The sequence below is a fragment of the Dreissena polymorpha genome, unplaced genomic scaffold, assembly GCF_020536995.1.
Source record: "Dreissena polymorpha isolate Duluth1 unplaced genomic scaffold, UMN_Dpol_1.0 chrUn066, whole genome shotgun sequence".
Lineage (NCBI taxonomy): Eukaryota > Metazoa > Mollusca > Bivalvia > Myida > Dreissenidae > Dreissena > Dreissena polymorpha.
In genome coordinates, this window is record NW_026273380.1 from 138,736 (window position 1) to 164,638 (window position 25,903).

The 25,903-nt window shown below is 36.3% G+C and overlaps 1 long non-coding RNA gene across 13 annotated transcripts; it reads left to right on the forward strand.

Annotated features, from left to right (window-relative positions):
* Positions 1–3,022: 3,022 nt before the first annotated feature.
* Positions 3,023–24,625, forward strand: LOC127863948 (uncharacterized). 13 transcript variants are annotated; one of them, XR_008041302.1, is made up of 11 exons: positions 3,023–3,284; positions 3,996–4,057; positions 5,734–5,784; positions 6,567–6,628; positions 8,305–8,426; positions 9,138–9,199; positions 10,876–10,997; positions 11,708–11,769; positions 19,425–19,486; positions 23,733–23,854; positions 24,568–24,625. It is a non-coding gene; the product is annotated as an uncharacterized LOC127863948 (long non-coding RNA). The 13 variants fall into 13 exon arrangements; XR_008041305.1 differs by lacking the exon at positions 3,996–4,057 and having other exon boundaries at positions 3,194–3,213; XR_008041304.1 differs by lacking the exons at positions 3,023–3,284; positions 3,996–4,057 and adding an exon at positions 4,326–4,864.
* Positions 24,626–25,903: the final 1,278 nt, after the last annotated feature.

The window sequence follows — 25,903 nt, forward strand, 5'->3', positions numbered from 1 at the left end:
ACAAGGGGAAACTTACTAAAACCGCCAAAATAATTTGGTCTCATTGATAATGAAAAATACCAACAAAGTATGGTACAGAATTATTGATGTTATGTTCATTTTTGATGTAAACTACAGCAAAGCATACATTTTCTAAAAGGCAATGAACTGATCTAAAAGCTTATGCACCACCAATTTCGCTATAATTTCGTTCATTTCTGCCGTCGAAGTTTGCAGTCTTCCATTCTGCATGGAATCCTTCAAAGTCGTCATCACTTTCGCCAACGGATTAAAAAAAAACACGAAACCATTCGCCATCATTCCTTTGTTCACATTTATAGCCAGGCTCATTCAAATCACTCGTATTCGTGTCCAAATCATTATTTAATTCCACCTCAATATTGCTTCCATCGCTCTCAATGTCCGTGCTATCCGCCATGACGAAAATGAAAAAAAAACTGTCAAAATCGCTTCAGAAATACTCTGCAAAATTTACTTCCTTGTTATTCAAAATTGGCGCAGTGTTTTGATTCATCTGCGCATGCTCATAGGAAGTCGTTTCTGGGTATTTTTCCACATGTTTTGATGACGTTTTACGATGTTTTTCCAACGTTTACACAGGGTTCCCCTACTGTCAGTAATACATACTGGTCAATTCGTATCCCGAATGAAATGGGTACGTACAAATCGATTCGAATGCCGAATGAAATGGGTTAAAGGGGTAATGGTGGTCTTTACATGTAACTAATGATAATTGCATGTGTTAGCAAAGATTAAACAGGAAGAACTGAAATAAAATTTGAAAAACAATTTGCAATAGGAAAACGATCGTAAATTAATCATTATTTGAACTATATAAATCTAAGATGGCACAACCATAATTTTGATTAAAATAGTCCAGTTTAACAAAATAAATCAAAGTTTCAAAGGAAAAACATTTATATTTTGCTGTTAACTTGACTTCAAATGGCCTTGTGACTTGTTCATTGGTTTGCATTGGCATGTGGATTTGCTAACGACAGACAGGAAAAACAATGACACTGTACTGAATAACCAAATAAACATTTAATAAAATATATTAGAAAAGTGTACCTGTCGAGATCCTAGATCCAGATGCGGCCGTATCGCTCTCAGCCATGGGCATGATGGGCATGGATTGCCAATGCTGCACTGCATTTTTAAACTTAATTCTTTCACCAATGGTCACCAGACCTAAATTTGTTAACTGGTTATCTTCTAACGATTTACAAATCTCAATAGAATCTATTTTTTTACTCATAAAATTTTGATACAGTGAATGTAAACCAATTGAATGCAAAACACTCCTTACGGGCGTCGTCTGCCATGTTGTAGACGTAGACTGTAGATTACCGCGCAATTTTCCGGTGCGTGCAAAATTTTTGGCTTGTAAAATTCACTCTTTAGTAGTAGTATTATAATGAGGAAAGCACTTTATATAATGATGAGTGACCAATACATAAATAACGAATAGCTTCGTATATTAATGTCTAAACTTCATATAAGAAAATTAAAATACATATATCTTCATATCAATACATAATATCTATGTATCGAGGTATAATACATATATATAATACAATTTTATCTGTATCTCTCAATGTTTTATGTATATATAAGGATCTTTTATAATTATTGCATAACGATTTATGTTCATATAAAGATCTTTTGCCTTCATATAAAGAAGTAATACCTTTATATAATGGAAGATTATCTGTGTATAATACATTTGTATCTGTATATTTTTACATGTTGTCTATATATAAGAAAATTATATCTTTATATATTAATGCTTTATCTGTATATATTCAAATTATGTATTTATATATTATAATTATGCATATATATAATGGTTACAGACATTCATATAAAGATATTTTGCCTTCATATAAAGAAGAAATGCCTTTATATAATGGAAGATTATCTGTGTATAATACATTTGTATCTGTATATTTTTACATTTTATCTATATATATTAATGCTTTATATGTATATATTCAAATTATGTATTTATATATTGTGAGTATGCATATATATAATGGTTACAGGCATTCATGCAGAGTCAGATTGACGTAATATCACAAGTTTTTGGTATTATAAGACAGTCAAGGCGTTCCATAGTTCTGTGTTCTTTATTCAGTTCTTTACATAATGTTTCAAAGTCCAATACATCCAAGTCCAAAAGTTAATCAACAATATATTACAAAAACCGTTCAAATCCATCCGTATGAAATTCTAATTAAATAATGTATTGAATTAATACATCAAGCAAAGATACTCTTACTCTAACGTACTTTTAGTCGTGTTACTATGTCAATTGCGGAAGAGAAACCTATCACCGAAAACGTAATTTATCATATATATCGGTCATTTTGGTTTGCTTATACAATAAATGGTCTTTTTAATTGAAAACGTTTTATCTCTCCATTTGGAGACCGTTTACATAATTTACGAAATTGGCCTTTAAGTTGCACTGCTTACCATTTTAATATTTATATAATTAAATAATAATAATCTTATACCTTAATGTTTTTATTATAATTGAACATTTTCTTTGAGGCCAATTTCTACAAAATTTAAAATATACTGCTCTGTTTTATTTACATAATTAATGTTTATTTACTTAATCATACGCTAATAATCATATTAAAAATCATATTAAAGATAATTTCTAAAAAAAATAATAATAACAGTTCTGTTTTATAAACATGATTTATGCATGCATCAATATTTAGTATACTCTTAAGGATAATAGTTTCAACTTAATAATCATATTCTACATAACTAATTTCTAACTAAAACATATTTCACGTATTTGATGTATATAAATAATTTTTAGGAGGGTACGTGTTGACCAATTCGGGTACGAGTTGACTAGTGGGGGTACGAGTTGACCAAAAATCGGGTACGAGTTGACCAAATCGGGTACGAGTTGACCGAAGGTACGAGTTGACTAAGGTACGAGTTGACTAGCTCCCTAGAGGTTACAATATACTAAAATATTTTGGAGTGCAATGCTATACTCTCTAAAAACATGAACATCATTTATAAGAAGACACAATTCTCTGTAGGGGCACTTGCCATGGCTTTATTTTAGAATGTTTCTTTGTGCATGTGGTAGGGAAAACATTGATGTTTAACAGAAATGCACTCTTTTGCTTGAAGGTTGGAGACTACATGAGACTTTGACAGATGGCGGGAAACCCTTCTCAACTGGTACGAAGCCGGATAATAGATGGCCATAAAACAGTGACCGCTGATTCGCGTCGAATTCTTTCTTGCATAACGTATGACCCCCCATTTTTATTGTTTAAATCATTGCGGCTTGGAATGCTCTTTAAGAAAAGGTATGGTTATGGGGATGTCTATGCGCAAAAGTTTGACTTTATTTTTTGTTAAAGTTATTGCTTTCACATTGAATTTGTGTAGGAAATCTTTTAGTATATTGTGACCTAAACTAAATTTAGGTAAAAATGAAATATCATCTGCAAGTGCAAAATATGACTGTGAAAGCTGATTTTTGGTAATTTCTTAGCAAAAGAGAAGAATATAAGTGCATTAAATGCATGATTTCAGATTATTTGACCTTGAATAGTCGTTTTTCAAGTTGACCCCCACCCTTATATAGCCGAATAAGGGCTAAATTGCTTTCCGACTTAAATTCAAAGGCATTCTGGTTGACCGTGTAGCGTTAATGTGCAATATGAAGTCAGAATTCAACGCCAGGGACTCCGTGATCCAGTAACGCAACAATAGCTTGTGCGTAAAGCATGAACATTCAAACAGAGCCCCATTTCACCGACATGAAATGGCAGACTTTTTTACAGTTTGGACAGTGCAGCAGACGCTTAACTGAGCCAGCTTTCATATTTAGTTCAATCATGAACATAACAAGCTTTATCACTTGCTATTATTCATAGAAATACACATAAAATACATAAATGCATTTTCTTTTTTCATTTTATACCTATTTTTATTGGGTATTTTGACCTTTTTAGGTAGGGAAATGTCTGGGACTTAGCCGAGGGCAACTGGAGAAGGGTTGTTGATGGCAAAACAGGTAATAATACTAAATTATTATCATGTACACAAGCAAATAAGCATAGTTATGATGTTTAAGGTGTAAAATACTGTCATAATATGGTTTGTGGTCACTCAAATCCTTGCCGTCGTGCAATTCCCCGTGCAGTTTGTATTGATAGCTCCGTGTCCTGACAAGTAAAGCTCGTGCTTTGTTGGCAGCGGAAGTTGGCACTTAACAGGTTTATCCTTGCTCCTAAGCATGTATGCAGTACATCTGAGTTGATATGCTACTTGCAACCCTACAATTAGCTTGTGTTTGGTATTGTTTCCTCACAATATGCTTACAGTCATGGTCCCGGCTTGAAAGGATGTGGCGTCCGACTTAAACATAGGATTGTTGTAGCAAGTGTCCCCTTCATCATTTACCTTAGAGGGATCTTTTTGCCAAAATTTGGCATTTCAGCAACCAGTTTTGTTTTTTATTTGGTACATGCTTCTCTCATTCAGTGATTTAAGGGAAGTATTGACCTTATTCGCTTGTCTTTGCATACAAAGGTGACATGGATCAATGATATTTGCTGTGTTGAGAATTCTGCGGGAAGCTGTGTCCCCAAAAGAAGTACCAGAAACCCCTTTCAGGAAGCTTGCATTGATCTGAACTGCCTTTCTGCCCCTGTTACAACATGAAACCTCATTTCTAAGCTTATAATGCTTTCCTACATGTGTGTGTCTTGTTCATTTTAACCTTTCCTTCCATTCTAAACCCCCAAAATGAGCATTTTTGACTTTGGCTCGGTTATGAAGCGCCATTTTGACCAGATTGCCACCATCAAAATAGTCAAAAGTACTTATTTTGTGCCCAAAATATGAAATTTTGTATTCTCTTTGACCTCTTAATGAGAGCTGGCAGTGAATATTGACCATCTTCTTCAGTTTAAAGACACCCATGACATTATATGCTAGAATATATAATTGGCAGCTGGTAAACAAATTGGCTCCGAGCAACAAGGCGCTTTCAAGATTTCACACTTTTATTGGTGCGAAACAACAAGTTATTGGAAGCTTATGGATTTCTACACTTCAAAGTATCTTTGATCTCTCATTTTCACCAATTTGCTTATTGTCTGTGATGAAATTGGATTTTTGTTTGCTTTGAAATTGACATTTTTGGGGTGATTTAAAAAAAAAAAGAACAAAAAAGGCATTATCAAAATTGCTTTGAGTGAAAATATCTAACAAATTCATTCTTTCCCCACCCCGCATAAGCCCCACGTGCCTGTCCATTTGGTTTGTTTTGGTATTTTGTTGCATATATTGAACACAACAACTTTAAATCTTAAAGGGACATTTAAGCTTTAACAGGCCAAAAATTGCCTTCTTCGGACCGAAAACACCCGCGTGTGAAAATATGATATAAAATGGCAAAATGGGCAGATAATCCAGCCAAACTTAATATTTTGCTGCAATATGCATAGGAAGATAATAATATGCAAGAAAAACACATTTAAATCAGAATAAATTTCTCCTTTAGGTTACAATATACTAAAATATTTTGGAGTGCAATGCTATACTCTCTAAAAACATGAACATCATTTATAAGAAGACACAATTCTCTGTAGGGGCACTTGCCATGGCTTTATTTTAGAATGTTTCTTTGTGCATGTGGTAGGGAAAACATTGATGTTTAACAGAAATGCACTCTTTTGCTTGAAGGTTGGAGACTACATGAGACTTTGACAGATGGCGGGAAACCCTTCTCAACTGGTACGAAGCCGGATAATAGATGGCCATAAAACAGTGACCACTGATTCGCGTCGAATTCTTTCTTGCATAACGTATGACCCCCCATTTTTATTGTTTAAATCATTGCGGCTTGGAATGCTCTTTAAGAAAAGGTATGGTTATGGGGATGTCTATGCGCAAAAGTTTGACTTTATTTTTTGTTAAAGTTATTGCTTTCACATTGAATTTGTGTAGGAAATCTTTTAGTATATTGTGACCTAAACTAACTTTAGGTAAAAATGAAATATCATCTGCAAGTGCAAAATATGACTGTGAAAGCTGATTTTTGGTCATTTCTTAGCAAAAGAGAAGAATATAAGTGCATTAAATGCATGATTTCAGATTATTTGACCTTGAATAGTCGTTTTTCAAGTTGACCCCCACCCTTATATAGCCGAATAAGGGCTAAATTGCTTTCCGACTTAAATTCAAAGGCATTCTGGTTGACCGTGTAGCGTTAATGTGCAACATGAAGTCAGAATTCAACGCCAGGGACTCCGTGATCCAGTAACGCAACAATAGCTTGTGCGTAAAGCATGAACATTCAAACAGAGCCCCATTTCACCGACATGAAATGGCAGACTTTTTTACAGTTTGGACAGTGCAGCAGACGCTTAACTGAGCCAGCTTTCATATTTAGTTCAATCATGAACATAACAAGCTTTATCACTTGCTATTATTCATAGAAATACACATAAAATACATAAATGCATTTTCTTTTTTCATTTTATACCTATTTTTATTGGGTAGTTTGACCTTTTTAGGTAGGGAAATGTCTGGGACTTAGCCGAGGGCAACTGGAGAAGGGTTGTTGATGGCAAAACAGGTAATAATACTAAATTATTATCATGTACACAAGCAAATAAGCATAGTTATGATGTTTAAGGTGTAAAATACTGTCATAATATGGTTTGTGGTCACTCAAATCCTTGCCGTCGTGCAATTCCCCGTGCAGTTTGTATTGATAGCTCCGTGTCCTGACAAGTAAAGCTCGTGCTTTGTTGGCAGCAGAAGTTGGCACTTAACAGGTTTATCCTTGCTCCTAAGCATGTATGCAGTACATCTGAGTTGATATGCTACTTGCAACCCTACAATTAGCTTGTGTTTGGTATTGTTTCCTCACAATATGCTTACAGTCATGGTCCCGGCTTGAAAGGATGTGGCGTCCGACTTAAACATAGGATTGTTGTAGCAAGTGTCCCCTTCATCATTTACCTTAGAGGGATCTTTTTGCCAAAATTTGGCATTTCAGCAACCAGTTTTGTTTTTTATTTGGTACATGCTTCTCTCATTCAGTGATTTAAGGGAAGTATTGACCTTATTCGCTTGTCTTTGCATACAAAGGTGACATGGATCAATGATATTTGCTGTGTTGAGAATTCTGCGGGAAGCTGTGTCCCCAAAAGAAGTACCAGAAACCCCTTTCAGGAAGCTTGCATTGATCTGAACTGCCTTTCTGCCCCTGTTACAACATGAAACCTCATTTCTAAGCTTATAATGCTTTCCTACATGTGTGTGTCTTGTTCATTTTAACCTTTCCTTCCATTCTAAACCCCCAAAATGAGCATTTTTGACTTTGGCTCGGTTATGAAGCGCCATTTTGACCAGATTGCCACCATCAAAATAGTCAAAAGTACTTATTTTGTGCCCAAAATATGAAATTTTGTATTCTCTTTGACCTCTTAATGAGAGCTGGCAGTGAATATTGACCATCTTCTTCAGTTTAAAGACACCCATGACATTATATGCTAGAATATATAATTGGCAGCTGGTAAACAAATTGGCTCCGAGCAACAAGGCGCTTTCAAGATTTCACACTTTTATTGGTGCGAAACAACAAGTTATTGGAAGCTTATGGATTTCTACACTTCAAAGTATCTTTGATCTCTCATTTTCACCAATTTGCTTATTGTCTGTGATGAAATTGGATTTTTGTTTGCTTTGAAATTGACATTTTTGGGGTGATTTAAAAAAAAAAAGAACAAAAAAGGCATTATCAAAATTGCTTTGAGTGAAAATATCTAACAAATTCATTCTTTCCCCACCCCGCATAAGCCCCACGTGCCTGTCCATTTGGTTTGTTTTGGTATTTTGTTGCATATATTGAACACAACAACTTTAAATCTTAAAGGGACATTTAAGCTTTAACAGGCCAAAAATTGCCTTCTTCGGACCGAAAACACCCGCGTGTGAAAATATGATATAAAATGGCAAAATGGGCAGATAATCCAGCCAAACTTAATATTTTGCTGCAATATGCATAGGAAGATAATAATATGCAAGAAAAACACATTTAAATCAGAATAAATTTCTCCTTTAGGTTACAATATACTAAAATATTTTGGAGTGCAATGCTATACTCTCTAAAAACATGAACATCATTTATAAGAAGACACAATTCTCTGTAGGGGCACTTGCCATGGCTTTATTTTAGAATGTTTCTTTGTGCATGTGGTAGGGAAAACATTGATGTTTAACAGAAATGCACTCTTTTGCTTGAAGGTTGGAGACTACATGAGACTTTGACAGATGGCGGGAAACCCTTCTCAACTGGTACGAAGCCGGATAATAGATGGCCATAAAACAGTGACCGCTGATTCGCGTCGAATTCTTTCTTGCATAACGTATGACCCCCCATTTTTATTGTTTAAATCATTGCGGCTTGGAATGCTCTTTAAGAAAAGGTATGGTTATGGGGATGTCTATGCGCAAAAGTTTGACTTTATTTTTTGTTAAAGTTATTGCTTTCACATTGAATTTGTGTAGGAAATCTTTTAGTATATTGTGACCTAAACTAACTTTAGGTAAAAATGAAATATCATCTGCAAGTGCAAAATATGACTGTGAAAGCTGATTTTTGGTCATTTCTTAGCAAAAGAGAAGAATATAAGTGCATTAAATGCATGATTTCAGATTATTTGACCTTGAATAGTCGTTTTTCAAGTTGACCCCCACCCTTATATAGCCGAATAAGGGCTAAATTGCTTTCCGACTTAAATTCAAAGGCATTCTGGTTGACCGTGTAGCGTTAATGTGCAACATGAAGTCAGAATTCAACGCCAGGGACTCCGTGATCCAGTAACGCAACAATAGCTTGTGCGTAAAGCATGAACATTCAAACAGAGCCCCATTTCACCGACATGAAATGGCAGACTTTTTTACAGTTTGGACAGTGCAGCAGACGCTTAACTGAGCCAGCTTTCATATTTAGTTCAATCATGAACATAACAAGCTTTATCACTTGCTATTATTCATAGAAATACACATAAAATACATAAATGCATTTTCTTTTTTCATTTTATACCTATTTTTATTGGGTATTTTGACCTTTTTAGGTAGGGAAATGTCTGGGACTTAGCCGAGGGCAACTGGAGAAGGGTTGTTGATGGCAAAACAGGTAATAATACTAAATTATTATCATGTACACAAGCAAATAAGCATAGTTATGATGTTTAAGGTGTAAAATACTGTCATAATATGGTTTGTGGTCACTCAAATCCTTGCCGTCGTGCAATTCCCCGTGCAGTTTGTATTGATAGCTCCGTGTCCTGACAAGTAAAGCTCGTGCTTTGTTGGCAGCAGAAGTTGGCACTTAACAGGTTTATCCTTGCTCCTAAGCATGTATGCAGTACATCTGAGTTGATATGCTACTTGCAACCCTACAATTAGCTTGTGTTTGGTATTGTTTCCTCACAATATGCTTACAGTCATGGTCCCGGCTTGAAAGGATGTGGCGTCCGACTTAAACATAGGATTGTTGTAGCAAGTGTCCCCTTCATCATTTACCTTAGAGGGATCTTTTTGCCAAAATTTGGCATTTCAGCAACCAGTTTTGTTTTTTATTTGGTACATGCTTCTCTCATTCAGTGATTTAAGGGAAGTATTGACCTTATTCGCTTGTCTTTGCATACAAAGGTGACATGGATCAATGATATTTGCTGTGTTGAGAATTCTGCGGGAAGCTGTGTCCCCAAAAGAAGTACCAGAAACCCCTTTCAGGAAGCTTGCATTGATCTGAACTGCCTTTCTGCCCCTGTTACAACATGAAACCTCATTTCTAAGCTTATAATGCTTTCCTACATGTGTGTGTCTTGTTCATTTTAACCTTTCCTTCCATTCTAAACCCCCAAAATGAGCATTTTTGACTTTGGCTCGGTTATGAAGCGCCATTTTGACCAGATTGCCACCATCAAAATAGTCAAAAGTACTTATTTTGTGCCCAAAATATGAAATTTTGTATTCTCTTTGACCTCTTAATGAGAGCTGGCAGTGAATATTGACCATCTTCTTCAGTTTAAAGACACCCATGACATTATATGCTAGAATATATAATTGGCAGCTGGTAAACAAATTGGCTCCGAGCAACAAGGCGCTTTCAAGATTTCACACTTTTATTGGTGCGAAACAACAAGTTATTGGAAGCTTATGGATTTCTACACTTCAAAGTATCTTTGATCTCTCATTTTCACCAATTTGCTTATTGTCTGTGATGAAATTGGATTTTTGTTTGCTTTGAAATTGACATTTTTGGGGTGATTTAAAAAAAAAAAGAACAAAAAAGGCATTATCAAAATTGCTTTGAGTGAAAATATCTAACAAATTCATTCTTTCCCCACCCCGCATAAGCCCCACGTGCCTGTCCATTTGGTTTGTTTTGGTATTTTGTTGCATATATTGAACACAACAACTTTAAATCTTAAAGGGACATTTAAGCTTTAACAGGCCAAAAATTGCCTTCTTCGGACCGAAAACACCCGCGTGTGAAAATATGATATAAAATGGCAAAATGGGCAGATAATCCAGCCAAACTTAATATTTTGCTGCAATATGCATAGGAAGATAATAATATGCAAGAAAAACACATTTAAATCAGAATAAATTTCTCCTTTAGGTTACAATATACTAAAATATTTTGGAGTGCAATGCTATACTCTCTAAAAACATGAACATCATTTATAAGAAGACACAATTCTCTGTAGGGGCACTTGCCATGGCTTTATTTTAGAATGTTTCTTTGTGCATGTGGTAGGGAAAACATTGATGTTTAACAGAAATGCACTCTTTTGCTTGAAGGTTGGAGACTACATGAGACTTTGACAGATGGCGGGAAACCCTTCTCAACTGGTACGAAGCCGGATAATAGATGGCCATAAAACAGTGACCGCTGATTCGCGTCGAATTCTTTCTTGCATAACGTATGACCCCCCATTTTTATTGTTTAAATCATTGCGGCTTGGAATGCTCTTTAAGAAAAGGTATGGTTATGGGGATGTCTATGCGCAAAAGTTTGACTTTATTTTTTGTTAAAGTTATTGCTTTCACATTGAATTTGTGTAGGAAATCTTTTAGTATATTGTGACCTAAACTAACTTTAGGTAAAAATGAAATATCATCTGCAAGTGCAAAATATGACTGTGAAAGCTGATTTTTGGTCATTTCTTAGCAAAAGAGAAGAATATAAGTGCATTAAATGCATGATTTCAGATTATTTGACCTTGAATAGTCGTTTTTCAAGTTGACCCCCACCCTTATATAGCCGAATAAGGGCTAAATTGCTTTCCGACTTAAATTCAAAGGCATTCTGGTTGACCGTGTAGCGTTAATGTGCAACATGAAGTCAGAATTCAACGCCAGGGACTCCGTGATCCAGTAACGCAACAATAGCTTGTGCGTAAAGCATGAACATTCAAACAGAGCCCCATTTCACCGACATGAAATGGCAGACTTTTTACAGTTTGGACAGTGCAGCAGACGCTTAACTGAGCCAGCTTTCATATTTAGTTCAATCATGAACATAACAAGCTTTATCACTTGCTATTATTCATAGAAATACACATAAAATACATAAATGCATTTTCTTTTTTCATTTTATACCTATTTTTATTGGGTATTTTGACCTTTTTAGGTAGGGAAATGTCTGGGACTTAGCCGAGGGCAACTGGAGAAGGGTTGTTGATGGCAAAACAGGTAATAATACTAAATTATTATCATGTACACAAGCAAATAAGCATAGTTATGATGTTTAAGGTGTAAAATACTGTCATAATATGGTTTGTGGTCACTCAAATCCTTGCCGTCGTGCAATTCCCCGTGCAGTTTGTATTGATAGCTCCGTGTCCTGACAAGTAAAGCTCGTGCTTTGTTGGCAGCAGAAGTTGGCACTTAACAGGTTTATCCTTGCTCCTAAGCATGTATGCAGTACATCTGAGTTGATATGCTACTTGCAACCCTACAATTAGCTTGTGTTTGGTATTGTTTCCTCACAATATGCTTACAGTCATGGTCCCGGCTTGAAAGGATGTGGCGTCCGACTTAAACATAGGATTGTTGTAGCAAGTGTCCCCTTCATCATTTACCTTAGAGGGATCTTTTTGCCAAAATTTGGCATTTCAGCAACCAGTTTTGTTTTTTATTTGGTACATGCTTCTCTCATTCAGTGATTTAAGGGAAGTATTGACCTTATTCGCTTGTCTTTGCATACAAAGGTGACATGGATCAATGATATTTGCTGTGTTGAGAATTCTGCGGGAAGCTGTGTCCCCAAAAGAAGTACCAGAAACCCCTTTCAGGAAGCTTGCATTGATCTGAACTGCCTTTCTGCCCCTGTTACAACATGAAACCTCATTTCTAAGCTTATAATGCTTTCCTACATGTGTGTGTCTTGTTCATTTTAACCTTTCCTTCCATTCTAAACCCCCAAAATGAGCATTTTTGACTTTGGCTCGGTTATGAAGCGCCATTTTGACCAGATTGCCACCATCAAAATAGTCAAAAGTACTTATTTTGTGCCCAAAATATGAAATTTTGTATTCTCTTTGACCTCTTAATGAGAGCTGGCAGTGAATATTGACCATCTTCTTCAGTTTAAAGACACCCATGACATTATATGCTAGAATATATAATTGGCAGCTGGTAAACAAATTGGCTCCGAGCAACAAGGCGCTTTCAAGATTTCACACTTTTATTGGTGCGAAACAACAAGTTATTGGAAGCTTATGGATTTCTACACTTCAAAGTATCTTTGATCTCTCATTTTCACCAATTTGCTTATTGTCTGTGATGAAATTGGATTTTTTTTGCTTTGAAATTGACATTTTTGGGGTGATTTAAAAAAAAAAAGAACAAAAAAGGCATTATCAAAATTGCTTTGAGTGAAAATATCTAACAAATTCATTCTTTCCCCACCCCGCATAAGCCCCACGTGCCTGTCCATTTGGTTTGTTTTGGTATTTTGTTGCATATATTGAACACAACAACTTTAAATCTTAAAGGGACATTTAAGCTTTAACAGGCCAAAAATTGCCTTCTTCGGACCGAAAACACCCGCGTGTGAAAATATGATATAAAATGGCAAAATGGGCAGATAATCCAGCCAAACTTAATATTTTGCTGCAATATGCATAGGAAGATAATAATATGCAAGAAAAACACATTTAAATCAGAATAAATTTCTCCTTTAGGTTACAATATACTAAAATATTTTGGAGTGCAATGCTATACTCTCTAAAAACATGAACATCATTTATAAGAAGACACAATTCTCTGTAGGGGCACTTGCCATGGCTTTATTTTAGAATGTTTCTTTGTGCATGTGGTAGGGAAAACATTGATGTTTAACAGAAATGCACTCTTTTGCTTGAAGGTTGGAGACTACATGAGACTTTGACAGATGGCGGGAAACCCTTCTCAACTGGTACGAAGCCGGATAATAGATGGCCATAAAACAGTGACCACTGATTCGCGTCGAATTCTTTCTTGCATAACGTATGACCCCCCATTTTTATTGTTTAAATCATTGCGGCTTGGAATGCTCTTTAAGAAAAGGTATGGTTATGGGGATGTCTATGCGCAAAAGTTTGACTTTATTTTTTGTTAAAGTTATTGCTTTCACATTGAATTTGTGTAGGAAATCTTTTAGTATATTGTGACCTAAACTAACTTTAGGTAAAAATGAAATATCATCTGCAAGTGCAAAATATGACTGTGAAAGCTGATTTTTGGTCATTTCTTAGCAAAAGAGAAGAATATAAGTGCATTAAATGCATGATTTCAGATTATTTGACCTTGAATAGTCGTTTTTCAAGTTGACCCCCACCCTTATATAGCCGAATAAGGGCTAAATTGCTTTCCGACTTAAATTCAAAGGCATTCTGGTTGACCGTGTAGCGTTAATGTGCAACATGAAGTCAGAATTCAACGCCAGGGACTCCGTGATCCAGTAACGCAACAATAGCTTGTGCGTAAAGCATGAACATTCAAACAGAGCCCCATTTCACCGACATGAAATGGCAGACTTTTTTACAGTTTGGACAGTGCAGCAGACGCTTAACTGAGCCAGCTTTCATATTTAGTTCAATCATGAACATAACAAGCTTTATCACTTGCTATTATTCATAGAAATACACATAAAATACATAAATGCATTTTCTTTTTTCATTTTATACCTATTTTTATTGGGTATTTTGACCTTTTTAGGTAGGGAAATGTCTGGGACTTAGCCGAGGGCAACTGGAGAAGGGTTGTTGATGGCAAAACAGGTAATAATACTAAATTATTATCATGTACACAAGCAAATAAGCATAGTTATGATGTTTAAGGTGTAAAATACTGTCATAATATGGTTTGTGGTCACTCAAATCCTTGCCGTCGTGCAATTCCCCGTGCAGTTTGTATTGATAGCTCCGTGTCCTGACAAGTAAAGCTCGTGCTTTGTTGGCAGCAGAAGTTGGCACTTAACAGGTTTATCCTTGCTCCTAAGCATGTATGCAGTACATCTGAGTTGATATGCTACTTGCAACCCTACAATTAGCTTGTGTTTGGTATTGTTTCCTCACAATATGCTTACAGTCATGGTCCCGGCTTGAAAGGATGTGGCGTCCGACTTAAACATAGGATTGTTGTAGCAAGTGTCCCCTTCATCATTTACCTTAGAGGGATCTTTTTGCCAAAATTTGGCATTTCAGCAACCAGTTTTGTTTTTTATTTGGTACATGCTTCTCTCATTCAGTGATTTAAGGGAAGTATTGACCTTATTCGCTTGTCTTTGCATACAAAGGTGACATGGATCAATGATATTTGCTGTGTTGAGAATTCTGCGGGAAGCTGTGTCCCCAAAAGAAGTACCAGAAACCCCTTTCAGGAAGCTTGCATTGATCTGAACTGCCTTTCTGCCCCTGTTACAACATGAAACCTCATTTCTAAGCTTATAATGCTTTCCTACATGTGTGTGTCTTGTTCATTTTAACCTTTCCTTCCATTCTAAACCCCCAAAATGAGCATTTTTGACTTTGGCTCGGTTATGAAGCGCCATTTTGACCAGATTGCCACCATCAAAATAGTCAAAAGTACTTATTTTGTGCCCAAAATATGAAATTTTGTATTCTCTTTGAACCTCTTAATGAGAGCTGGCAGTGAATATTGACCATCTTCTTCAGTTTAAAGACACCCATGACATTATATGCTAGAATATATAATTGGCAGCTGGTAAACAAATTGGCTCCGAGCAACAAGGCGCTTTCAAGATTTCACACTTTTATTGGTGCGAAACAACAAGTTATTGGAAGCTTATGGATTTCTACACTTCAAAGTATCTTTGATCTCTCATTTTCACCAATTTGCTTATTGTCTGTGATGAAATTGGATTTTTTTTTGCTTTGAAATTGACATTTTTGGGGTGATTTAAAAAAAAAAAGAACAAAAAAGGCATTATCAAAATTGCTTTGAGTGAAAATATCTAACAAATTCATTCTTTCCCCACCCCGCATAAGCCCCACGTGCCTGTCCATTTGGTTTGTTTTGGTATTTTGTTGCATATATTGAACACAACAACTTTAAATCTTAAAGGGACATTTAAGCTTTAACAGGCCAAAAATTGCCTTCTTCGGACCGAAAACACCCGCGTGTGAAAATATGATATAAAATGGCAAAATGGGCAGATAATCCAGCCAAACTTAATATTTTGCTGCAATATGCATAGGAAGATAATAATATGCAAGAAAAACACATTTAAATCAGAATAAATTTCTCCTTTAGGTTACAATATACTAAAATATTTTGGAGTGCAATGCTATACTCTCTAAAAACATGAACATCATTTATAAGAAGACACAATTCTCTGTAGGGGCACTTGCCATGGCTTTATTTTAGAATGTTTCTTTGTGCATGTGGTAGGGAAAACATTGATGTTTAACAGAAATGCACTCTTTTGCTTGAAGGTTGGAGACTACATGAGACTTTGACAGATGGCGGGAAACCCTTCTCAACTGGTACGAAGCCGGATAATAGATGGCCATAAAACAGTGACCAGCTGATTCGCGTCGAATTCTTTCTTGCATAACGTATGACCCCCCATTTTTATTGTTTAAATCATTGCGGCTTGGAATGCTCTTTAAGAAAAGGTATGGTTATGGGGATGTCTATGCGCAAAAGTTTGACTTTATTTTTTGTTAAAGTTATTGCTTTCACATTGAATTTGTGTAGGAAATCTTTTAGTATATTGTGACCTAAACTAACTTTAGGTAAAAATGAAATATCATCTGCAAGTGCAAAATATGACTGTGAAAGCTGATTTTTGGTCATTTCTTAGCAAAAGAGAAGAATATAAGTGCATTAAATGCATGATTTCAGATTATTTGACCTTGAATAGTCGTTTTTCAAGTTGACCCCCACCCTTATATAGCCGAATAAGGGCTAAATTGCTTTCCGACTTAAATTCAAAGGCATTCTGGTTGACCGTGTAGCGTTAATGTGCAACATGAAGTCAGAATTCAACGCCAGGGACTCCGTGATCCAGTAACGCAACAATAGCTTGTGCGTAAAGCATGAACATTCAAACAGAGCCCCATTTCACCGACATGAAATGGCAGGACATTTTTACAGTTTGGACAGTGCAGCAGACGCTTAACTGAGCCAGCTTTCATATTTAGTTCAATCATGAACATAACAAGCTTTATCACTTGCTATTATTCATAGAAATACACATAAAATACATAAATGCATTTTCTTTTTTCATTTTATACCTATTTTTATTGGGTATTTTGACCTTTTTAGGTAGGGAAATGTCTGGGACTTAGCCGAGGGCAACTGGAGAAGGGTTGTTGATGGCAAAACAGGTAATAATACTAAATTATTATCATGTACACAAGCAAATAAGCATAGTTATGATGTTTAAGGTGTAAAATACTGTCATAATATGGTTTGTGGTCACTCAAATCCTTGCCGTCGTGCAATTCCCCGTGCAGTTTGTATTGATAGCTCCGTGTCCTGACAAGTAAAGCTCGTGCTTTGTTGGCAGCAGAAGTTGGCACTTAACAGGTTTATCCTTGCTCCTAAGCATGTATGCAGTACATCTGAGTTGATATGCTACTTGCAACCCTACAATTAGCTTGTGTTTGGTATTGTTTCCTCACAATATGCTTACAGTCATGGTCCCGGCTTGAAAGGATGTGGCGTCCGACTTAAACATAGGATTGTTGTAGCAAGTGTCCCCTTCATCATTTACCTTAGAGGGATCTTTTTGCCAAAATTTGGCATTTCAGCAACCAGTTTTGTTTTTTATTTGGTACATGCTTCTCTCATTCAGTGATTTAAGGGAAGTATTGACCTTATTCGCTTGTCTTTGCATACAAAGGTGACATGGATCAATGATATTTGCTGTGTTGAGAATTCTGCGGGAAGCTGTGTCCCCAAAAGAAGTACCAGAAACCCCTTTCAGGAAGCTTGCATTGATCTGAACTGCCTTTCTGCCCCTGTTACAACATGAAACCTCATTTCTAAGCTTATAATGCTTTCCTACATGTGTGTGTCTTGTTCATTTTAACCTTTCCTTCCATTCTAAACCCCCAAAATGAGCATTTTTGACTTTGGCTCGGTTATGAAGCGCCATTTTGACCAGATTGCCACCATCAAAATAGTCAAAAGTACTTATTTTGTGCCCAAAATATGAAATTTTGTATTCTCTTTGAACCTCTTAATGAGAGCTGGCAGTGAATATTGACCATCTTCTTCAGTTTAAAGACACCCATGACATTATATGCTAGAATATATAATTGGCAGCTGGTAAACAAATTGGCTCCGAGCAACAAGGCGCTTTCAAGATTTCACACTTTTATTGGTGCGAAACAACAAGTTATTGGAAGCTTATGGATTTCTACACTTCAAAGTATCTTTGATCTCTCATTTTCACCAATTTGCTTATTGTCTGTGATGAAATTGGATTTTTTTTTGCTTTGAAATTGACATTTTTGGGGTGATTTAAAAAAAAAAAGAACAAAAAAGGCATTATCAAAATTGCTTTGAGTGAAAATATCTAACAAATTCATTCTTTCCCCACCCCGCATAAGCCCCACGTGCCTGTCCATTTGGTTTGTTTTGGTATTTTGTTGCATATATTGAACACAACAACTTTAAATCTTAAAGGGACATTTAAGCTTTAACAGGCCAAAAATTGCCTTCTTCGGACCGAAAACACCCGCGTGTGAAAATATGATATAAAATGGCAAAATGGGCAGATAATCCAGCCAAACTTAATATTTTGCTGCAATATGCATAGGAAGATAATAATATGCAAGAAAAACACATTTAAATCAGAAAAAATTTCTCCTTTAGGTTACAATATACTAAAATATTTTGGAGTGCAATGCTATACTCTCTAAAAACATGAACATCATTTATAAGAAGACACAATTCTCTGTAGGGGCACTTGCCATGGCTTTATTTTAGAATGTTTCTTTGTGCATGTGGTAGGGAAAACATTGATGTTTAACAGAAATGCACTCTTTTGCTTGAAGGTTGGAGACTACATGAGACTTTGACAGATGGCGGGAAACCCTTCTCAACTGGTACGAAGCCGGATAATAGATGGCCATAAAACAGTGACCAGCTGATTCGCGTCGAATTCTTTCTTGCACAACGTATGACCCCCCATTTTTATTGTTTAAATCATTGCGGCTTGGAATGCTCTTTAAGAAAAGGTATGGTTATGGGGATGTCTATGCGCAAAAGTTTGACTTTATTTTTTGTTAAAGTTATTGCTTTCACATTGAATTTGTGTAGGAAATCTTTTAGTATATTGTGACCTAAACTAACTTTAGGTAAAAATGAAATATCATCTGCAAGTGCAAAATATGACTGTGAAAGCTGATTTTTGGTCATTTCTTAGCAAAAGAGAAGAATATAAGTGCATTAAATGCATGATTTCAGATTATTTGACCTTGAATAGTCGTTTTTCAAGTTGACCCCCACCCTTATATAGCCGAATAAGGGCTAAATTGCTTTCCGACTTAAATTCAAAGGCATTCTGGTTGACCGTGTAGCGTTAATGTGCAACATGAAGTCAGAATTCAACGCCAGGGACTCCGTGATCCAGTAACGCAACAATAGCTTGTGCGTAAAGCATGAACATTCAAACAGAGCCCCATTTCACCGACATGAAATGGCGGACATTTTTACAGTTTGGACAGTGCAGCAGACGCTTAACTGAGCCAGCTTTCATATTTAGTTCAATCATGAACATAACAAGCTTTATCACTTGCTATTATTCATAGAAATACACATAAAATACATAAATGCATTTTCTTTTTTCATTTTATACCTATTTTTATTGGGTATTTTGACCTTTTTAGGTAGGGAAATGTCTGGGACTTAGCCGAGGGCAACTGGAGAAGGGTTGTTGATGGCAAAACAGGTAATAATACTAAATTATTATCATGTACACAAGCAAATAAGCATAGTTATGATGTTTAAGGTGTAAAATACTGTCATAATATGGTTTGTGGTCACTCAAATCCTTGCCGTCGTGCAATTCCCCGTGCAGTTTGTATTGATAGCTCCGTGTCCTGACAAGTAAAGCTCGTGCTTTGTTGGCAGCAGAAGTTGGCACTTAACAGGTTTATCCTTGCTCCTAAGCATGTATGCAGTACATCTGAGTTGATATGCTACTTGCAACCCTACAATTAGCTTGTGTTTGGTATTGTTTCCTCACAATATGCTTACAGTCATGGTCCCGGCTTGAAAGGATGTGGCGTCCGACTTAAACATAGGATTGTTGTAGCAAGTGTCCCCTTCATCATTTACCTTAGAGGGATCTTTTTGCCAAAATTTGGCATTTCAGCAACCAGTTTTGTTTTTTATTTGGTACATGCTTCTCTCATTCAGTGATTTAAGGGAAGTATTGACCTTATTCGCTTGTCTTTGCATACAAAGGTGACATGGATCAATGATATTTGCTGTGTTGAGAATTCTGCGGGAAGCTGTGTCCCCAAAAGAAGTACCAGAAACCCCTTTCAGGAAGCTTGCATTGATCTGAACTGCCTTTCTGCCCCTGTTACAACATGAAACCTCATTTCTAAGCTTATAATGCTTTCCTACATGTGTGTGTCTTGTTCATTTTAACCTTTCCTTCCATTCTAAACCCCCAAAATGAGCATTTTTGACTTTGGCTCGGTTATGAAGCGCCATTTTGACCAGATTGCCACCATCAAAATAGTCAAAAGTACTTATTTTGTGCCCAAAATATGAAATTTTGTATTCTCTTTAACCTCTTAATGAGAGCTGGCAGTGAATATTGACCATCTTCTTCAGTTTAAAGACACCCATGACATTATATGCTAGAATATATAATTGGCAGCTGGTAAACAAATTGGCTCCGAGCAACAAGGCGCTTTCAAGATTTCACACTTTTATTGGTGCGAAACAACAAGTTATTGGAAGCTTATGGATTTCTACACTTCAAAGTATCTTTGATCTCTCATTTTCACCAATTTGCTTATTGTCTGTGATGAAATTGGATTTTTTTTGCTTTGAAATTGACATTTTTGGGGTGATTTAAAAAAAAAAAGAACAAAAAAGGCATTATCAAAATTGCTTTGAGTGAAAATATCTAACAAATTCATTCTTTCCCCACCCCGCATAAGCCCCACGTGCCTGTCCATTTGGTTTGTTTTGGTATTTTGTTGCATATATTGAACACAACAACTTTAAATCTTAAAGGGACATTTAAGCTTTAACAGGCCAAAAATTGCCTTCTTCGGACCGAAAACACCCGCGTGTGAAAATATGATATAAAATGGCAAAATGGGCAGATAATCCAGCCAAACTTAATATTTTGCTGCAATATGCATAGGAAGATAATAATATGCAAGAAAAACACATTTAAATCAGAAAAAATTTCTCCTTTAGGTTACAATATACTAAAATATTTTGGAGTGCAATGCTATACTCTCTAAAAACATGAACATCATTTATAAGAAGACACAATTCTCTGTAGGGGCACTTGCCATGGCTTTATTTTAGAATGTTTTCTTTGTGCATGTGGTAGGGAAAACATTGATGTTTAACAGAAATGCACTCTTTTGCTTGAAGGTTGGAGACTACATGAGACTTTGACAGATGGCGGGAAACCCTTCTCAACTGGTACGAAGCCGGATAATAGATGGCCATAAAACAGTGACCGCTGATTCGCGTCGAATTCTTTCTTGCACTAACGTATGACCCCCCATTTTTATTGTTTAAATCATTGCGGCTTGGAATGCTCTTTAAGAAAAGGTATGGTTATGGGGATGTCTATGCGCAAAAGTTTGACTTTATTTTTTGTTAAAGTTATTGCTTTCACATTGAATTTGTGTAGGAAATCTTTTAGTATATTGTGACCTAAACTAACTTTAGGTAAAAATGAAATATCATCTGCAAGTGCAAAATATGACTGTGAAAGCTGATTTTTGGTCATTTCTTAGCAAAAGAGAAGAATATAAGTGCATTAAATGCATGATTTCAGATTATTTGACCTTGAATAGTCGTTTTTCAAGTTGACCCCCACCCTTATATAGCCGAATAAGGGCTAAATTGCTTTCCGACTTAAATTCAAAGGCATTCTGGTTGACCGTGTAGCGTTAATGTGCAACATGAAGTCAGAATTCAACGCCAGGGACTCCGTGATCCAGTAACGCAACAATAGCTTGTGCGTAAAGCATGAACATTCAAACAGAGCCCCATTTCACACCGACATGAAATGGCAGACTTTTTACAGTTTGGACAGTGCAGCAGACGCTTAACTGAGCCAAGCTTTCATATTTAGTTCAATCATGAACATAACAAGCTTTATCACTTGCTATTATTCATAGAAATACACATAAAATACATAAATGCATTTCTTTTTTCATTTTATACCTATTTTTATTGGGTATTTGACCTTTTTAGGTAGGGAAATGTCTGGGACTTAGCCGAGGGGCAACTGGAGAAGGGTTGTTGATGGCAAAACAGGTAATAATACTAAATTATTATCATGTACAACAAGCAAATAAGCATAGTTATGATGTTTAAGGTGTAAAATACTGTCATAATATGGTTTGTGGTCACTCAAATCCTTGCCGTCGTGCAATTCCCCGTGCAGTTTGTATTGATAGCTCCGTGTCCTGACAAGTAAAGCTCGTGCTTTGTTGGCAGCAGAAGTTGGCACTTAACAGGTTTATCCTTGCTCCTAAGCATGTATGCAGTACATCTGAGTTGATATGCTACTTGCAACCCTACAATTAGCTTGTGTTTGGTATTGTTTCCTCACAATATGCTTACAGTCATGGTCCCCGGCTTGAAAGGATGTGGCGTCCGACTTAAACATAGGATTGTTGTAGCAAGTGTCCCCTTCATCATTTACCTTAGAGGGATCTTTTTGCCAAAATTTGGCATTTCAGCAACCAGTTTTGTTTTTTATTTGGTACATGCTTCTCTCATTCAGTGATTTAAGGGAAGTATTGACCTTATTCGCTTGTCTTTGCATACAAGGTGACATGGATCAATGATATTTGCTGTGTTGAGAATTCTGCGGGAAGCTGTGTCCCCAAAAGAAGTACCAGAAACCCCTTTCAGGAAGCTTGCATTGATCTGAACTGCCTTCTGCCCCTGTTACAACATGAAACCTCATTTCTAAGCTTATAATGCTTTCCTACATGTGTGTGTCTTGTTCATTTTAACCTTTCCTTCCATTCTAAACCCCCAAAATGAGCATTTTTGACTTTGGCTCGGTTATGAAGCGCCATTTTGACCAGATTGCCACCATCAAAATAGTCAAAAGTACTTATTTTGTGCCCAAAATATGAAATTTTGTATTCTCTTTACCTCTTAATGAGAGCTGGCAGTGAATATTGACCATCTTCTTCAGTTTAAAGACACCCATGACATTATATGCTAGAATATATAATTGGCAGCTGGTAAACAAATTGGCTCCGAGCAACAAGGCGCTTTCAAGATTTCACACTTTTATTGGTGCGAAACAACAAGTTATTGGAAGCTTATGGATTTCTACACTTCAAAGTATCTTTGATCTCTCATTTTCACCAATTTGCTTATTGTCTGTGATGAAATTGGATTTTTTTTGCTTTGAAATTGACATTTTTGGGGTGATTTAAAAAAAAAAAGAACAAAAAGGCATTATCAAAATTGCTTTGAGTGAAAATATCTAACAAATTCATTCTTTCCCCACCCCGCATAAGCCCCACGTGCCTGTCCATTTGGTTTGTTTTGGTATTTTGTTGCATATATTGAACACAACAACTTTAAATCTTAAAGGGACATTTAAGCTTTAACAGGCCAAAAATTGCCTTCTTCGGACCGAAAACACCCGCGTGTGAAAATATGATATAAAATGGCAAAATGGGCAGATAATCCAGCCAAACTTAATATTTTGCTGCAATATGCATAGGAAGATAATAATATGCAAGAAAAACACATTTAAATCAGAAAAAATTTCTCCTTTAGGTTACAATATACTAAATATTTTGGAGTGCAATGCTATACTCTCTAAAAACATGAACATCATTTATAAGAAGACACAATTCTCTGTAGGGGCACTTGCCATGGCTTTATTTTAGAATGTTTCTTTGTGCATGTGGTAGGGAAAAACATTGATGTTTAACAGAAATGCACTCTTTTGCTTGAAGGTTGGAGACTACATGAGACTTTGACAGATGGCGGGAAACCCTTCTCAACTGGTACGAAGCCGGATAATAGATGGCCATAAAACAGTGACCGCTGATTCGCGTCGAATTCTTTCTTGCATAACGTATGACCCCCCATTTTATTGTTTAAATCATTGCGGCTTGGAATGCTCTTTAAGAAAAGGTATGGTTATGGGGATGTCTATGCGCAAAAGTTTGACTTTATTTTTTGTTAAAGTTATTGCTTTCACATTGAATTTGTGTAGGAAATCTTTTAGTATATTGTGACCTAAACTAACTTTAGGTAAAAATGAAATATCATCTGCAAGTGCAAAATATGACTGTGAAAGCTGATTTTGGTCATTTCTTAGCAAAAGAGAAGAATATAAGTGCATTAAATGCATGATTTCAGATTATTTGACCTTGAATAGTCGTTTTTCAAGTTGACCCCCACCCTTATATAGCCGAATAAGGGCTAAATTGCTTTCCGACTTAAATTCAAAGGCATTCTGGTTGACCGTGGTAGCGTTAATGTGCAACATGAAGTCAGAATTCAACGCCAGGGACTCCGTGATCCAGTAACGCAACAATAGCTTGTGCGTAAAGCATGAACATTCAAACAGAGCCCCATTTCACCCGACATGAAATGGCAGGACATTTTTACAGTTTGGACAGTGCAGCAGAACGCTTAACTGAGCCAGCTTTCATATTTAGTTCAATCATGAACATAACAAGCTTTATCACTTGCTATTATTCATAGAAATACACATAAAATACATAAATGCATTTCTTTTTTTCATTTTATACCTATTTTTATTGGGTAGTTTGACCTTTTTAGGTAGGGAAATGTCTGGGACTTAGCCGAGGGCAACTGGAGAAGGGTTGTTGATGGCAAACAGGTAATAATACTAAATTATTATCATGTACACAAGCAAATAAGCATAGTTATGATGTTTAAGGTGTAAAATACTGTCATAATATGGTTTGGTGGTCACTCAAATCCTTGCCGTCGTGCAATTCCCGTGCAGTTGTATTGATAGCTCCGTGTCCTGACAAGTAAAGCTCGTGCTTGTTGGCAGCAGAAGTTGGCACTTAACAGGTTTATCCTTGCTCCTAGCATGTATGCAGTACATCTGAGTTGATATGCTACTTGCAAAACCCTACAATTAGCTTGTGTTTGGTATTGTTTCCTCACAATAGGCTTACAGTCAGTGGTCCAGGCTTGAAAGGATGTTGGCGTCCGACGTAAACATAGTGATTGTGTAGCAAGTGTCCCCTTCATCATTTACCTTAGAGGGATCTTTTTGCCAAAATTTGGCATTTCTCAGCAACCAGTTTTGTTTTTTTATATTTGGTACATGCTTTCTCTCGTTCAGTGATTTAAGGGAGTATTGACCTTATTCTCTTGTCTTTGCATACAAGGTGACATGGCTCAATGATATTTGCTGTGGTGAGAATTCTGTCTGCGGGAAGCTGTGTCCCCAAAAGAAGTACCAGAAACCCCTTTCAGGGAAGCTTGGCATTGATCTGAACTGCCTTTCTGCCCTGTTACAAACATGAAACCTCATTTCTAAGCGTATAATCTTTCCTACATGTGTGTGTCTTGTTCATTTTAACCTTCCTTCATTCTAAAAACCCACCAAAATGGCATTTTTGACTTGGCTCGGTTATGAAGCGCCATTTTGACCAAGATTGCCGACCATCAAAATAGTCAAAGTACTTATTTTGGTGCCCAAAATATGAAAATTTGTATTCTCTTTGACCTCTTAATGAGAGCTGGCAGTGAATATTGACCATCTTCTTCAGTTTAAAGACACCCATGACATTATATGCTAGAATATATAATTGGCAGCTGGTAAACAAATTGGCTCCGAGCAACAAGGCGCTTTCAAGATTTCACACTTTTATTGGTGCGAAACAACAAGTTATTGGAAGCTTATGGATTCTACACTTCAAAGTATCTTTGATCTCTCATTTCACCAATTTGCTTATTGTCTGTGATGAAATTGGATTTTGTTTGCTTTGAAATTGACATTTTTGGGGTGATTTAAAAAAAAAAAAGAAACAAAAAAGGCATTATCAAATTGCTTTGAGTGAAAATATCTAACAAATTCATTCTTTCCCACCCCGCATAAGCCCCACGTGCCTGTCCATTTGGGTTTGTTTTGGTATTT